The following is an 18,295-nucleotide window of genomic DNA, read 5'->3' on the forward strand; positions in this document are numbered from 1 at the left end:
AGACCACATCCACAGCCCTTCCCTCATCCACTAGGCGGGTCACCTGGTCATAGAAGGAGATCAGGTTGGTCAAGCAGGAATTTACAATTTAAATTGTAAATGTGCAAGGAAAGCACCAGTTCAGTTCTTTAATTGTTGGTAAAATATAGAAACATAAATTGTTTCCCTTAGGTGCAAATTCTGCAGTGTTTGACAGAACAAAATTTTCCTTCCCTGGGAGTTTGGGAACTTAGTTAACCATGCAACCATGTGGTCATTTTTTCTAATTTATGGGAAAACATTTGCATTTGCAGATCTATCAGCTTCTGCGAGACCAGAAACAGCCCACAGTGGTTTTACATGGTGCACATAGATGTGCCGGTGGAGCACAGGACACACTGGTCAATGCAGAACAGTGCTGAAGGCCCTGGACCTCCTCGCGCTGATTGTGGATCAGCTCCACATCTTAGGTACTATAAAGACAGGCACTCTTGAGATGCATTGCATTCCTGTCATCTCGAGAATATAAAGGTGTTACACACATGTGCACTGCTCATCTGATTGGCATACCGAAGAGCTTGGCAACCCTACAGCTCACTGCTCACACCAGTAGAGTGCGGGCCTGGGCAGTGGCATCTCACCAAAACTCACTAATTGCAGCAGCAGAACGTGGGTCTTTAGTGGTAATGAAACTTCGTGGTAAATCAACAGACTTGAAGATGAGCTGAAAGAACAACTGATAGACTAGAAGGGTGGTAGAAGGACAAAGAGGGCGGTGCATTTGAAGAGTGGGTTTTGACTTGAAAGAAGCATTAGTGAACAGAAGCTGTAGTCTCAGAAATTGAAGAGGAAGATTTTGTGCAGTGTAGAAGGTTGAAATACCCTGTATAGGCAGCAGACAAGAGCAGCCCTATGAACAGTTACAACACCTGGTCATCCTTAAAAATCATAAATGAGGACAAGCCGGTAGAAGAGGTGGTATGAATTTGATAAAAAAATTACATGTACTGTTATAATATAATGGGGCTTCCTGTGCACTTCCTATGTACTTCCTATGCACTCTGTTCTCAGTAGATGTTTCCCAACATCTTTGACCCATGAGAGCCTCAACTTACTGTGTAACGGTAGTGGAAACATTTTGTTCTGACAGAGACAGATATCAGAAACTTGACTTAATTCTTCACATTTAAAAAAAAATAAAAATCAAGCACGTAGATGAGCCTCCTTGAACCTGCATAAATTAGAGCTGGCCTATTCTTTTGTGCTTTGTTCCCAATTGCTGTTACTTTCTTCTACAGACAAGATTTTATTTTGGAAGTCACAAGTTCTTAGTTAAAACAGGTTTAACTATTTAGCATCAGATTCACCCACCTACATAAAACTCTCCAACTGTTGAAGTTGTTAAAGGGACACTGTCAATTTTAAAACTGCACGTCTGTTTAAAAATCTTTTACCTTCTGTTGTTAGGAGTGAGCCCTAAGGTTGTATACTTGAAAGGCATTAGAGAGAAAATATCTCCTTTGACAGTATTTTGGGTGTCACTCATTTCACTGGTTTTCTTCCTAACTTGCCTAGGCCAGATCCTGCAACGACATGCACTGATGTGGGACTCAGGCTGCAGCAGAACTGCTCTAGCTTTAAATAGATTTTTTTTTTTTTCCTATGTGAGTGCCTGTCGAGGTGATACTCTTCTGTTAGTTCAAATACAGTATAAACTAGAATGCAAACTTTCAATAGTGTCAGTTGAAAAGGTGTGCAAGAGGCAAAGAGTGAACTTCAATATTGCACCCTTTGCTTGACGCTGCATCCCCTCTGAGTCCCTATGGCTTGAACCCTGCCCTTGATCAACAACTCCACGTCTTCTGATACTTACCAAGAATTAACTCTTCCACTAGAACTGTGGGAGTTAGTTACATTAGCTATTAGAAAGGCAGACATCTAACAAGACTGACGAGGCAGTGTTTGAGAAGGTTATATGACAGTGAGAGAGGTCAGCAAAAATCCATGAGTTGTTGGAGGCGGTGAGACACAGGCTGCAGGATGAGAAGGTGGACGGGGTGGAGAGGGACGGGAGTGTGGGAGAGGAGATTTCGGTGGATTCAGGGATGTGGAAGAAATAAGGAGAGAAAAGTAAAGGTGAATGAAGAAGTAAGAAGATTTAAGGACAGGTGAGATAAGGCAAAGGGAGACTAATACTGTGAAGGAGCAAGGGAGAGGTTTTATGGAAAAAGGTATGAAAAGCTGTTATTAAAGACATTATTATATTTCATACACAGAAGGAGGCTTAGCCTGAAGTGGCATGAGGTAGCAATGGTGTTTTATGGCATTTCCAAGCTTCTAAGTGTTTGATTTTGCTAACTTATCATTCTTTTAATGTATTTTTTTATATGTAATATAGAGATGTGGGATGTTTTATTTTTTGTGAATGTAATGTATAATTCTGAATGACTCGGCTCTTAATCAATTTCCTCTTCGTAGTTCAGTTTAGAGGACTTAAGTGGGGCTGTACAATATAAGTGAACTTCCTATCCTTTACCTGCAAAGGCATGGGAGATTTTGGTAAATATAGCTTTCATACGGCTTTATCTCTGGCAGAATAACTGGAAAGAAGTGGTGCGAAACACTGAGGAGATGCTGGCAGGCAGTCAAGGAACACCCCACACCACCGATGCCACAGGCTTCCCAGGCAGCACAGCAAGAAGCAGCTACTGGAGAAGTCAAAATAGCTTTAAATAGATTTTTTTTTCTATAGGATAAACTCTCTCAATGGCTCGTCTCCATATTTTTGCATACTGATGCGTGCTAAAGGGCAGAGAAAGTTTTGTCGCTGCCTTGAGAAGTAGAACTGGCTCCCAATGCATTTTAGATGTTGTGTAAATTACCTACATAAACCTGTGTTGCCCTCATGTGATCCTTCGAACGTTTCTAAATAAGCAAATCAATGTGTCTCAGCAGTTGCATTTTTGGAATGAAGTCTAAGTGGGCGCACATCATTGTGCTCCTAATCTGTAAGAGAAGGTAGGATGTGTATTCAGAAAAAGGGGAAAAAGGAGCATTTGGTTATTTTCTTGCTTTTCTAGGATGTTCTGTCTTTCTACAATTTCATATTTTTAAGCATTGTAAATTGTAATAACAAAGAATAATGTCCTCTTCCACTTCCTAATTTTGACTAAAGAAGATATGAGTAAATTAATATTGACTCTGATAGACAGATGGATATAATGGCTATTTAGAGGGACAAGAGAGGAGAATAGACATAAATACATAGTCACAATCACAGTTCAGCATTTGTCAGTAAAACTGCCTGAATAAATGCAAGCATTTAATGGCACTCCTGAGTAGAATTACTTTCTCTGTACAAATACCTGAAGAATAGGGATATCAGCTACCTGATATTTCTCTTCAGGACCATAGCAAGGGATACTCATTCTGATTTCACTGTCCCAGTCTACAAAATACTAGAATTTTTATCAATATCACATTTTTTTCTGAAAGACCTGATTTTAAAGGTGAACTATGCATACTAGAAATGCAGGGAAAAGGAAGGCTTAGTGTCTATGTGAAGAACTTTTTCTCGTATTCTGGCATAAGCATATTAACAAATTTTCTGAATAAAGGAAAGAAGTTCTGTACTAGATGACATTCATTTTTCCAAAAGATATAACTGCTTTACTTAATGCCTGATCTAAAGCCCTGTGAAATTTTACTCACTTCATTGTACTCCCATCTTCTCTGTGGAACACAGATTTGGTCAAACAGTTAACGATTAATTAAGTAAATTAAGTACTTTGGCCCCAACTTCTTTCCACTAAGACATGAGTAATAATAATGATATCAGTGCGTGGCATATGTGCAGTGAAGTCAGCATTTGACATAAAGCTTCTAAAGAAAATTTCAGTGAAGTATGTACCATTAATGATGATAAAACTAAGAGAACAGGCTTAAAAATTGCATTCTCTAACTTAGCAGATCTGATCCTGATGATCACCTGGAGTCTGTCAGATATATGTTTGACTCCAAAACATATGTGCCTCACAGTTGCTGGAAGGCAATAAAAAAATGTTTAATGGCCTTTTTTCATAGTATATTTTCATAGGGACTTCAATGAGAATAAGGCAAGTTTATGGGGATGGGGAAGTTAAGGAGTTATTGTCACTTAAACATGCTATAGTTTTAGTGCAAAGGGAAAACAGAATCAAGCAGAAAAAAATCCACAGAAGTCTCCAAGCACAACATACTGGAGTGACAGACATTTCAGATGAAAGAGAGAGAAAGAGATGGAGAAAAATATTTTCTGAGCTATAATATGAATGAGAAATATTCTAAAAGGTCCAGAGAGAGTTGGAAAGAATTGTGTTGCTTTTGGTTTTGCCATTTTCACTCCAAGTAAGATCTGTGTATTTGTAAATTAAAATAGATTAAGTTAATTTGAACATTTTTCCCTGTTGTAGCTTTATGATGTTAGCTGCTTTACTGGTGAAAAACCTGAACCTGCTCTGGAGGTTTGCTTAAGAGCTGTTAGTGTATACAGTAATTTACAGCTACTCAAAAATATGCATTGAGTTACTAATTGATTGCTAATGTTGATGCGCTTGATTGAATGTCAAGTTATGTATAACATTTATTGAAAATAATTTTGGTTTTTTCCTCTCTCTGCAACTACAGTCATTAAATCGAGACAGATACGCAGGGTAGTTATATCTATCTCCTCAGTCCTGATCCCACCAGCTAAGACCTTTTCAGACTATACAATCAGGATATCCTAAAATGTGTTACTAAGAATAAGCAAAATGTAATATTCTTGTGCCCTCTTTTCCCCCACTATTTCTCACAAAGGCATGAGAAATGTCGATAGCACCCAGTGCCAGAGGAACTATTCCGAGATTTCAAATTATATTCAATTTAATAAAAGCATAATGAAAAGTCAACAAAATTATGAATCTAGCATGACCATTTCATATTCATTGTCCTTTTGTTTTTCTTCTTGGATTTTAAGTGAAAATAGAACAAATGTGCTCAGCATTTAATTCAAAGACCCAATGTGCCGGTGGGGATTAATGAAAGGTGTCTAAGGTGTCTGTGATAGGACTTTCTGCAGTAAAAAAACCCAGCAAATAGTACAGCTTTTGATTTTTTAAACTTCCATTGACCTGTCTTCAAGCTGCTTCATTACCTGTATAAGCAGGTTTAACCTACTGTGCTTTGAAATCAGCTGGGACATTAACTGTGATACTTCTCCTTCCTCTGCGAGCTGCTCAAAGTCCCCACGGTGTTTTAAACTGGGAGTTACAGGTGCTGAATTACCTATGCGAGATGAAAGAGCAATAGGTCTGAACTCCGTCAGCCGCTCCGGCGGCAGTGAGAACGGCACCCTGGGGAAAAAAGCAAGCCTGAGAAGCAGCGGCACTGCGGATGTCACTGTGTGCTACCGGCAGCGCCGTTCGCAACAGGACATTGCATGATTTTTTTCCTGGGTTTGTATGTGCTTCAGGACACTCAAAATGATCAACTGAGCAAAAAATCTTTCTAATCCCAAAAGAAATTGCAGCTATTAATGCATATATATTGACTCAACAGTTGGAAAGCTAGCTGAGGATCAAAACATCTGAAAGTTTACTTTCTCTCTAACTGGCAGAGGGGAAAAAATGATATTTTCGGACATTTTAGAAGAGTATTTGTTTCAGTTATTGAGCATTGAAATAGCACTACTACCCGTCTAATAAAACGGGTTGTTTGAAAAAGGCTGGACTTTGTGCTCCCTGGCATGCTGAAAGGCAGGGAAGATTGGAAAGGAGATAGGAGGGACCCAGTACTTGTGACAAAGTTGATACAGAAACACCAACAGCGTTGTCTGCATTCAAGACTTTAGAAATACTTCTGTGTTGGATGAGGGTACTTTTTAATCTAGAAGGAGGCAAAAGTACAAGCAAAATTTGACAGTGTTTATAATAGCTTTTTCGTTTCCTCTCCAAAGACGGGCTAGACAGAAGAGAACGACTCATAAGAAAATGGACATTAGCTGGACACGAGCCGGCAATGTGCGCTCGCAGCCCAGAAGGCCAATCGTATCCTGGGCTGCATCCAAAGCAGCGTGGCCAGCAGGTCGAGGGAGGGGATTCTGCCCCTCTACTCTGCTCTGGGGAGAGCCCCTCTGGAGAACTGCATCCAGCTCTGGAGCCCTCAGCATAAGAAAGACATGGACCTGTTGGAAAGGGTCCAGAGGAGGGTCAATGATTAGAACAATAAAGCAGGTTCCCGAACAGAATATGCAGAACAGCAGTTCTAACTGGGTTGAGGGTCAGTAGGTACTGGCACTTATAAAAGGGCAGGGCCTGTTGCGACAGGACAAGGAGGAATGGCTTGAAACTAAAGGGGGGTAGATTTAGACTAGATAGAAGGAAGAAATGTTTTACGCTGAGGGTGGTGAAGCACTGGCGCAGGTTGCCCAGAGAGGTGGTGGATGCCCCATCCCTGGCAACATTCCAGGTCAGGTTGGAGGGGGCTGTGAGCAACCTGATGTAGTTGAAGATGTCCCTGCCCAGGGCAGGGGGGTTGGACTAGATGACCTTTAGAGGTCCCTTCCAACCCAAACTATTCTATGATTCTATGAAAAACAAGTTAGGAGGAAGAAGAACGGATTTGATCAAAGTGCCATAAAAAGTGCCCTATCTTGGAGGAGATGTGGAATGACCTAACCAATTCTTTTGTTTTAAAGATTTACTGAAAAAATTGCTTTTCAAAAGCATTACTATTACTAAGCAAAACCCAAAATATTTCTTAAAGTCTATGACATGAAGATATTAATATATCTTCTGGGGACTTTTTTTAATGTCCCTCCTGAGACAGCATCAGGATTGGCGCACGTATTCCCACAGTAACTTTACACTTTTACCTGCTGAAGGCTATGCCACTTGTGCTACGCAGATCCCTCCATGGCACTGCAACACGACAGCAACTCCACAGGGTAAATGTTGAAGAGGTCTTGCAACACCAATCTGCTTCCCGGAAGACCTCCCAAAGGAAAAGCCAAACTATCCTGTGGAGCCCAATTCAAGATTTTCCATGAGTTTAAAATGTGTTTTATTTAAAGGATAAGTAATACACAATTGTATCATAAAAGAGAAACTTCACAGAAATAGGAGCCATGTATGTAATTTATTCTTTTTTAAAAAATTGCAATATTTTAGATGGATATTTTCAATGAAACATTTTACCAGTTATTCTTGCAGTATTTTGCTGTCTAAACAGTCTTTACTGTACTGTCATCCTATTCATTTTTCAGCTTTCAATGGCAAAGACATGCAAATATCAAAATAGCCGCACATCCAAATTAGCTCATATAATCATGAGTAGAGCAGAGTAAATAATTTAATAGGAACTATGTATCTGGAAAACCTAGCTTTATTTTTTCCTGTTAAGAGTACAATTGAAAGACGTTCGGAATTTACATGAATTAATTCACATTCTGTTTTTCTGTGGAGAATTTTTAGCTTGCAGTCTCATCTTGAATACTTCTTCATTAGGTTTTAATAATCCATGTCTGGAAAGAAGGCTCAGGGCTCAGTGCTGCTACATGGGAACTGGGAGAACAGCATCACATCTGGGAGGGATTTGGCTCTAATTTCTCTGTGCCTCTAATATCCACCTGAAAGTTGATGAGAATATCACAGTCTTTTTCAGAAGCACAAAGGAAGCCTCTTCCCTTGCAAAACAAGGGAAATCCTATGAAAGTGACTGTCTATGCTTCATATTCTTGGGTACCGCCTAATGGCACCAACTTGGTTAACGATGGATGTAACTAACTTACAGAGCGCTCCGGAGTTTGGTTACCATGATTCTGAGATGAAGTTTATGTCCTTAATAACTGAACTTTTCAGTGTATATAGAAAGTGACCAAAAATAACTGCAGTAACCTACTGAAAAGAAATAGGGCAGATATTCACAGACTTTATATAGCAATATTTATTCCAATCTAATCACAATAACCCATGACCATCACCTCATTATAGTGGTCGCTGTGATTAATCCATCTTTTTCCTAAAATTGCAACTGATTTACTAGCAGCTGAATAACTTTAAGATAGTTTGTATTAGTTTGCTACTGCAGACATATTATTATTCCCATGGAGAATAGCTTCTAACTAAACAGGAGAAGCATACCAGACTCTTTCTGTGGGTTTGATGGTACATCCACCGTATAAACTATCTGCAGACAATGCAAAATGCCTTCATTTTATAGATTCTTTCCCCAGCATCCTGAATGAAATGCATATCACTAACCTATTAAGTACAAATCGCTTAAAGATGTAAATTTTTTATGACTTGCTAAATGTTAATGTATGACTTGTAAAATGTTAAAGTAGTAAATAGATTCTTTGAGCTCATACACACTAAATTTCATTTTGTAGCCCTAAGCATTTAAGGTAACAGTCACAGGGTATTAGTCAGAGAGATTTCCATAATCCTCATTGACTTTAATTTATTATTGTTTAAAAAAAAAAAAAAAAGATAATTAAGAGTTAATGTCAGTAGAATAGAAAAATATGCCATTGTCAAATGATAATGGTCTTCCACTAATAGGAGACTGTTGAGACATTCACTGAGAATAAATGTTATGAAATATGAAACCCATGATACAATACCACAATGTGTAATTATAGCTATTTTATGTCAGCTGTTCTGAATGACTCTAGAAGACATTATCAAAATCTGATTAATGTTTCCACATTTGATACTTCTTGATTTATTGATGTAATAACCAGCTGAAAAGGACTCCTCACAGACCCAATTTATTTAAAGTTTGCCATAGAAGTTCATATACACCCTGCTTTCCATCTGCTAGAATATTTCCTATCTTTAGAATAATATACGTATATAAATGAAAGCCACCAAGTGGAATTTGTTCTGGCTGAAAATATCAGAGGCTGATATGGTTATTTGTTGAGAAGGGAGCAAGCCAGTTTCTAGAGAATATTGATGAATGGTCTCCAGATACACAGCAAAGAGCTAAATTCAGAGGTGTGAAATTAATGTGACTGCACCTCTGAAAACTAGCCATGAATTTGATCCAAAATGATATATTATGAATATATGGAGATAGCAAAGATGTCCAGGGCCTTGGAACAAATACTGTAGTAAATCATGAAGATCCTAGCATTAAAAAAAAAAGGAAATACAGTTGCTCTTTGTACCCCTTTGCTTAGCTATTTCAAAGTTATCTAGATATTTAGTATCAAATTCTGATTCTGTTGTTCATGGAATATTTTAATTTTCAGGGACTGTTTAGGAATTGGTTCTTGCTATCAGTACAGGTTTTCCCTTCAGGTCCCAAGCGAGTAGATATGCTAAATACTTTCATCTTCTAGAATAAAGATCGTTCTGTTTCAATTTTAATAACGTTTTGAGATCTAATCCAAACGTGATTCATTTAAATAAAAATCAATAGGTTTAGCAGCTTCTTTTGAATCATTTAGAGCAACATTTTTTCATTGGCTCTTCATCAGGGGTCAAATCCTGACCTGATTTATGCTCTGATTTACACTGCAACCCATTGACTTTAGAGGATTTGCACATTGTGTAAATTAGCACAGATTTGACTCCAGGGATCTATCGTAAGTGGCATAAATTAAGAACAAGGAAATTCTGCTCTCTGTTAAAACCCCATAAAGGTCAATACAGAATTGAGAACAAGATACAGCCCCAAGTCTCTCAGTTAAAATGTATTAAAAGGTTTCATGAAGCCCCTTTATCCTCCCTACCACAATCTGCCCTCATTCTCCTGTCCCGCCGTGTCTCATTTCACACCTACCACGCCGGTACGCTGAGAATAATGAGAGTCAGATTTTGCACCCCAGAGAAGCATATTTCGCATACTGTGTTGACTTCTAAATTGGATGATAGCACCTGGCATCAGCTTAAGTAAAGGTGACTGTGGCTGAAACAATCTTTTTAATCGGCTGCGATCCCACAGGCTGAAACTTCCGTCTGAGGAAGGGATTTATGCAATTGCTAATCTGAGCATTTCATTACAAGTATTAATATTTGAGGACATCTGAGACTTTTTCTGCAAAACAGCTGCATAAAAAATTCAGCAGTACCAAAGAGCCTTATTTCTTCTGGGTTTTTTTGCAGAGAGTCTCCCTTCTGGCAAGAGCACCTTCTCTCTCCTGTACCATATACCATACAACATATAGGGAAACAGGTATTTGTGGCCGGTGCCTAACAAATGTTGTCCTCTCTCTGGGTAATCAATCACTTCCCCTTGGTCACCAGGATAGTCAGGGCAGATTGCCCGCTGCCGTTTGTGCTGACAGGGGCATTTTGGCAGAAGGAGGAAAGACACGGAAGAAGGTGAGATGTCCTTTTGAACTGCGCAGCACATAACCAGAATGAAAGCTGTGGAGAGCTGTATTGGAATTATTTAGGTTTTTCTTAACAAGCATCAACGCTGTTTCCTTGTAAGACGTTGTGTCTCTTTTACAAAGATCACCAACGGCCAAAGCAATGCTCAGCTGTAGCTTATCTGCTATGTTTATGAGAAAGACTGGCTAAAAGAATCACTTTGCAGTTTTGATACACAGTCATCTCACGTGGCCTGACTTATCACCGTGCCCTAAGTTTATGCGCCCTGTGAAAATAAATCCTGCTAGAACATTTCACATGAAGCTGTAGGTTGTGCATTAGCTTCTTGTAAGATAAGCAATACCTTTCTTTCTGAGTATGGAAGCAGTGACTGAGATGTATATCATGAGATCCCATCAATGGAATTAATGGGATACAGAAAATATTTTGGCCAGTATAATCTATGATTCATGTAAAACAAGAACTAGGGGACCAGACATCAAATCTGAAATTAAAATTCAATTTACTCTCAAGGCTGCACGAACCAGACTTTCTGATGTGTGAACAAGCACAGCAAATAGTCATGATGGACTGGGCTCTTTAATGTATTGTGGACAGAGTTAATCATAGTGAGGTGAGGATTTTTGTGCATTTGATGAATTCAGAGAGTGATGAATTCTGAGAGTGATGAATTCTTTTAGGTTTGCTAAGGAGAACTTTTTTTGCAACGTTGAGAGAAGCACAGGGCTTATTACTCACATAATAAGTGATGCAAATTAACGCAAATATTTTGTGTGGGCCATAATAGAGAGAATTTTACCTTTAAAGAATAAGATAAATTCCCTTTTAATCCCAGGCACGCAGCTATGCGTAAGCATCCAAAGCACTCAGTATATTGACAAGTTCACAAATGCAAGACTCCACAACAGTCCACGTAGTTCTCAAAAGCTATCTCCAGTCCTCCAAGGAATGAAGTTCAATTTTCAAATGGAATTGAGAATTTTTGTCCCTTCCTGATTCACGCTTAACACTTCACACTGCCTGGCTTTGCAGGAATTAGCCTTCAAAAATTATTTCAGAGGGTGCAGAGATCCATTGTAGCTGTGGTTTCTGGCATTTGATACGTCAAGTACCTGGTTCTTCTGCAAACAGTAGTCAACAGTAAGAATTGCAAACATCTTGCTGTAACACTTGAGTAGTGGATCTATGAAAACTGCATATTACATCTACATGTATACCAAATGCATTTATAATGAGTATTGTCATTGCAGTGAATAGCGAAACAATGAACTGTGATTAACCTCTTCTTGTGAAGTGCTGCCATTAATTTTGGCATTTACTATGGAAATACTTTCAAAATTTTACAGGAGATTTGAATAATTTTATCGATATTTTCATGGGCTTTTTTGATTACTGAGAAATTAATTATCTGAACATTTTAAAGTCATGAATATACAAGCGATGAGGAAATGTGACAATATATATCAAAATGTTCTATCTTCTTCATTAAAATCATCTTTAAGGCACAGGACATAGGGAATTAAAAAGCTGATCTAGCTAAACTATTTATAACTATCTGATACTCTTTCAATCACTTTAGTTAACATTAGGCTATTTTGACAAAGACATAAAATAAAATCCTCATCACATTTAAATTCACTGACTTCAAAAGCTTCAAGATTTCAACTATATTCTGATATTTTTAAGGAATAAAAATGGAGTGAAGGATAAATTAATTAATCCAAGTTCAGCTATTCAATTATACAAATACTTGTCTAGTTTCAGAGAGTTTCCCAAGCTTTTCATGTGGGTTCATTTTCTGAGGTGAAACTCGGCTCAACCAGAGTGGCTTTTAGAGGTCCCCCACATAGGTGAATTAGACACTCGTAAAAATTGGCCAGTGGATGAATGGGGTAAGGGTCGCGGCTCACATGTTTACAGAAGTCTGACAACATTTCTTACCTGCACTTACAGATGGAATTAGGGTAAGAAGCTGTTTGCTTCTAATTTGGATCACCGTGAATTTCTAGAAGTTTATGCCTTATTGATGCATTTCAGAAAAAAAAAAACAAGAGTAAAAATAATCTTATCTAGAGTATAATTCAAACAAGATAGGAGATTCCAGTGTCAAAGAAGTATTTATGACAATACATAGCATTTTATTCAATTAAGGAAAATGTGGATTTGTTACTAGCACTTATAATTTATTCATACAAAGTAAAGGTCCTTTTGGCCTCATGAGTTCAAACGTATGTATGTCAGATGTTTCAGATGGAGGAATGAGCCCTCTATCCTCCTGAGACAAAACATTAAAAAAAGACATTAAATAGATCGACTGGGAAGTAAAGAATCAAAAGCAATGAGCACATCTCTACAGAACAAACAAAAATCATGAAGTCATGCAAGAAGTTGTCTGAACCGATTGCCAAGACATTTTACAGTCAACTCATGCTCTTCAGAAACCCGGTGACCACTGTAGATGAACTGGAGGCATGGAAGGGACAAAGAGCTGACAGTGGCAGTGATGGGCCACCGGCCACAGTGCTACTGAGTAGGGGAAGGAGAGAGAGACAGGCTCGACCAGGCTTTCAGAGACTCCAGCTTTCAGAGCAGTTCTGCCGCCAGGTTGATAACTCAGAGCAGATCACCCAGGGTAGTGGAAACAGCAGAGTGGGAGCATTCAGTTCATCCTCATAGATTAATCTCATTTGAGTGTGAGGGTCAGATTAAATTTCTAGATAAATTACATGATAATTTAATAGATCAGATAGTTAGGAAGAAGCAACTCCTGACTTTGTCCTAAAAGCCACTGAGTAATAGGAAGACTAGCTGTAGGTGCTAGCAACTTTATTGAATTAATAAATCATCCTAAATTTTATACTGTCGTTTTAAAATTAATATATGACATAAGGAAAACTATAGAGAGCTGAGAAAACCTTTTAAAAAGTTGCTAAAAGGGGAAGTCAAAGGGGTGAAATATTTGCAGTAGGCAAAAACCCCACCTTGTCTTTGACTTAAGGCAACCTCTCAGCAAAAATATCTTTAGAAAGGTCAAGAAAAAACAATAATCATGGGGCTTAGTTAAAGCACACTGCACATGAGATAATTAGAAAGAATAAGACATCCTTAAGAAAAAGTCAAATCCAAATAAAGGAAATAGAAAACAATATGAGCTCTGACAATTTAAATTGAAAGCACAGTCAGGCAAACCTGAGCAAAATGAATGCCTTCTGCAAGGAGCAGTGAAAGGATTTCACAGTGCTGAGTAACGGAGCAATAAAATAGCTAAGGAAATTATAGGTGTAGAAGTGTTATGGAAAGTCAGTACTCAAAGTCAGAAAAGCAAACAAAATGCCAGGACGTGTTAGGGAAGGCACGGAAAGTGAAACAGCAAAGTCATACAGCATTGTGCCACTGCACAAATCCATGGTACACGCACATCCTGAACAAAGAGTGTAAAGGCACAGCAGAATGGAAGAGTTCAAAGAGGATGACTAGAGATTTTTTGAAAAATGGCATGGCTGCTGTATGAAGACCAACAAAATGGAACGGCACCTGTGGTCTGGCCAAAAATTCCTTTTTTTCCTCTTCTTCTACTCATGTCAAAGGATAGCAGTACAAAGTGTTGGCATTGTTATTTAACATTTTTTTGTTTGTGCGATGCCAAACCATTGATAACATATAAAGCAGAGGTGGTACGTGGGAATTTTCAATATTTTATACCATAGCTTGAACAGAATTTAAATAGTCAATTTGTCTGATTCATGATTTAAGGAGCCCTTACATTATCAGTTGGCCTCTGTGGTCTGAATTTATGTTTTTTCATACTTGCACCTCACTAGTAAACAGTAAGATGTAGGTTTCCAACTTCTCTGTCCTGGTCACTTTGAGATTAGATTCCCACAAAGTGCTCCTCATGCAAATGCACCTTCAGTCTACTTGGTAATCGATTGAGTTGCAGAAGGCACACGTGCTCCTAAGTGATACCAGTGTTTTATGAGTTTTTCTAATGGCTTCTGGCTTGAATCTGGGGTGGAATTTTGTCATCTATTAATTCCTGGATGCCACATGATCTGCCTCTGGGAAAGGCTGCATCTCCTCCTGAGCAGTATCTTCTTGAGAATAGTAACCCCTTCAAAAGTCATTTTAAGTGGTCACATTCGAATAAGGACTTTCTAATAATTCCCATGTTTATGAACATTTAATGTCCCCAGATATTATTCTTCACAGGTAACAGAAAGCATGGTCTAACACTGATCCCCTTGATCAGTTTATATTTGCCAAAGTAAGTAATGTTGTTAGCAGAAAGATATTTCAGTGATGTTTCATTCTATCCTTAATTTGCAAACCAGGATAGTGGTGCCTAATGTAAATTAAATTGCAGGTTACCCTGAGAAGAAGGTAAACGACTAATAGATTGAACATTTTATTTAACATCATCTATTCACTGAAAGAATAAACTTTTTAAAGATAAACTCTAACCTGTCCTTTGATTACACATCCCTAGGTTCCTGTCACACATTAATGAGAGTTACGGGAGTCAAACCTGGACCGTATTTGACCCTTATACATAATATCGATGCACAGTGATTTCCTGTCATTTCCAACACGTAAGAGAAAAAGCTGAATTTCAGTCTACTAGATACTTAATTTGAACAAGCAAAAAATTAGTAAACCCATCACTTTCTGAACAACATTAGGTAATCAAATGAGAAACAGAAATGGTATAATTTAGTCAGAGGGGGCAACACTTTGCAAGCCACAAGTTCTCTCTTTTAATAGCTTTTATAAGGCTTCACTTTAATTTTGTTTCCAAAAAGCAATACAGCAGAAGTTGTTTTCACAAAGCAGACACAATATTGATTCACTAAAAGTTGATAATTTTCCAAGGGTAGTTCAGAATTTCTAAACTCTTGCATATTTAATAGTAGTTTTGTTTTTATTTTAAATAAAAATCTCAATAAATAGATTCATGGTTAACTTGCTTATGATTTACATATTGATATGTGTTATAGTTTCTGGTACAATTATCCACTCTATTCGTCTGTTTGCTCATATTTAAAAGTCAGACTTGGAACATTTTTGTCCTTTTTTACATCGATTGCTCTTTTTGCTCACCTCAAGTAAACTACTGTATAGCTGAAAATAAGAATCTGAATATAATAGCATATTGCAAGCAATTTACTGCTTGTACTGCTCATTTCAACTTTTTTTCAGTTCTTTGATAGGAATGCAATTTGCATTTTCGTATTAATACTGATAAGAAGCTGGACATTACAGTTATTGGAAACACAAGTCAATTTAGTTTGCCCTTCAAACAAAATACTCCTTTGTTACGAGATTTGGCAGCTCTGCGTTAAAAGATTGATAGGTCTGAATGCTGAATTCTTTGTAACTGAAAGGTTACCAGCAAAGACTATTTATACTAAAGCTGAGACAGAATCTGTTGCTACCTGAAGGAAAAAAAAAAAAATTATGAACGTGTGTGTATTTTAATTCTAAGTATTTCTGAAACAAGTGTGAATTTTAACCATTGCACTCAGCGTACAAGAGAGTGTCATCCCAAAGGAGTTATTAGAGAGATGCTGAAACAGAAAAGACAAATGAATGAGCTACAAGAACACACAAAACTTGTTTAAGGGAAGGGGATTTTTTTATGTGGTTCAGATTATAGGTTTTTTATAGCCAACATCACATAATTTTATAGATAATGAAACTAATGCCAAGCAGATAATAGGCTGTTCCGCTCAGAATGTTTGTTTTTTAGAAAAATTTAAAGTATAGTGGTTCCACTTCTCTTGCCAGGAAACTGGATATTTTATTTGATAAATTTTGACAGAAAAGGACACTTTTTTTTTCCATAGGAAGGCATTCTTCTCAGTCCTTATCTAAGGACATAACTTGATTCAGAAGTAATATTCACTTAGGCTTCTTAATGTGGGCCTTTTTAAATTGAAACCTTAAAAAATAATATTTTTGTGTCTAAAAAAAGGGATGAGAGGGAAGAAGGAACAACAAAAGATATCACAAGAGAGAATGAGAGAAAACTGGAGCTGACCATAAAAATATTTTTTCTTTGTCCTCTCTTTTTATTTTCATTATTATTAATTCTTCCATCTTAAACTTAGGTTCCTGAAATATTGGAAGAAATATTTTCCTCAGAATAGATGTCTCTCTGCTCTTTCAAAACAACCCTCTGCTGCCCCATTCTCACGGCATGCTTTCCCTCTGGAAAAAAACCGTACCCATTTTAGGTTGGTTGGTTGTTGGGTTTTTTTCTTCATACAAAGCATGAGTAATACAAGCAGTGGTCCAAGCCCATTTCCAGTAATAACACCACGAGCTTCACTGCTGAGTTTTTAGGGTTCGTATTTTGCAAGACTGTATGCATGAGTTGTTTTCCTCTCAGCTGGAAGTATCACTCAGTGTAAGAGTCAGGTGTGACAACTGAATGACTCGGGCTTTGCACTTGCTTACAACTTATGAGTGGGTCATTTATTAGAGTTTAGCCTGGGCTGTACATCACCATATGAAGAATGCCTTTATTGATAAAGATATTCTTTTTATTTAGATGCATGCCCCTGGCGAATGACAAAACAAAAAGAAGAGATGGCACATAGTTCCTTTGGTGCTTAAAATAGAGTTTGCTTCTGACTTTATAGAAACACATCAGGGCTTGGGGATCATATGACACCTATTTGATTTATATAAACTAGCTCCACTGTTTGCCTTTGTAAGTTGTATTAGACTTCAAGGACAGTTTTCATGTTGGAATGACAGAATGGCAGGATTCAAGTAAACAGAACAGTCAGGTTTTTTTATTTTGTTCTCCTATTTAATATAATTGCTAGTTTTTTTTCTCAGAGTGACCCTGAAAGTCACCCCAGTGGTAATGAAGTCGAGCTGCATAAACAAAGCTGTCTGACTTGAAAAAAGAAAAAATTAAGGTTCTAGTTTTTCACAGCTAAGGAGCCCTTCACAGACGGATGATTTGTTTTTAAATTTACCATCTCCAACTGAATATATGCCTTAATCACAAAAAGCACTACTGTTTTCTTTATTAGTAGTTATAGAAGAGAGAAATATGTCTTGAGGTACCATGTTTAGTTAACTTAAGACCTATACGCTCTCTAATTTCACCACTCCCCCTCATCCTCCAAAGCCAGGCAAGTCAGGGCTGGTCCTGTTCATTGACCAGTGTAGTGAAGCTCCCACTCCCTCTGCTGATGAGACTTAAAGGAGGTGTTAGGAGGATTTGAATCTACCAGGCTGTAATATCCAACACCTATGAGGAACATTAATTGCTTTTTATGTACGTATGTTGGACACAGTAGGATTTACGTAGTTTGCCTGCTTTCTAATATGTGCTCCATTGACCTAACAATGCTGGGCATAAGGTTTATGCAGAATGATGGTGTTGGGAAGGTGGCTATATTCTTGCTAGGGTATTGTCACTGCTCCTTTTTAATTCTGCTTTTTATGAAAGAATATGAAGGGATCACCTAAGTCATTCCCTATCTATGATCACAAGGCATGGGAGTGAGAAAATATGCAGCTCAGCTCAGACTTAGCGAGTCTCCATGGGATAATCCTTTTGTAATGGGAGACAGTTCAGAGTTCCCACATAAGGAACCCTTGCGTTCACTCCAGAGAAGACCTTAAATAGGAACTGTCATCCCTCTATTCAGCACGTTTGCAACACCTTCACTCTCTGAAGTTGCTGCCCTCAATGCGCTCCCAGACCGTCTTAAAACATTAAAGCATTTTCATACAGATAAATCCATCATCTCTGAGTGTCACGGATAGAGTGAGACTGCACTTCACTCATAAGAGAGAAGCAACTATACTTTATTGATAGAAAACAGTGAGTTAAAGCGTGAATTAACAAAGTTCAATGGTAAATGTGACAGTGAACAAGATTCGATGGCAAGGTACACTTGATTATTTACTGCATAGAGGACAGGGTCAGACATTAC

The sequence above is a fragment of the Aptenodytes forsteri genome, unplaced genomic scaffold (assembly GCF_000699145.1).
Source record: "Aptenodytes forsteri isolate BGI_AS27 unplaced genomic scaffold, ASM69914v1 Scaffold11, whole genome shotgun sequence".
Classification (NCBI taxonomy): Eukaryota; Metazoa; Chordata; class Aves; order Sphenisciformes; family Spheniscidae; genus Aptenodytes; species Aptenodytes forsteri.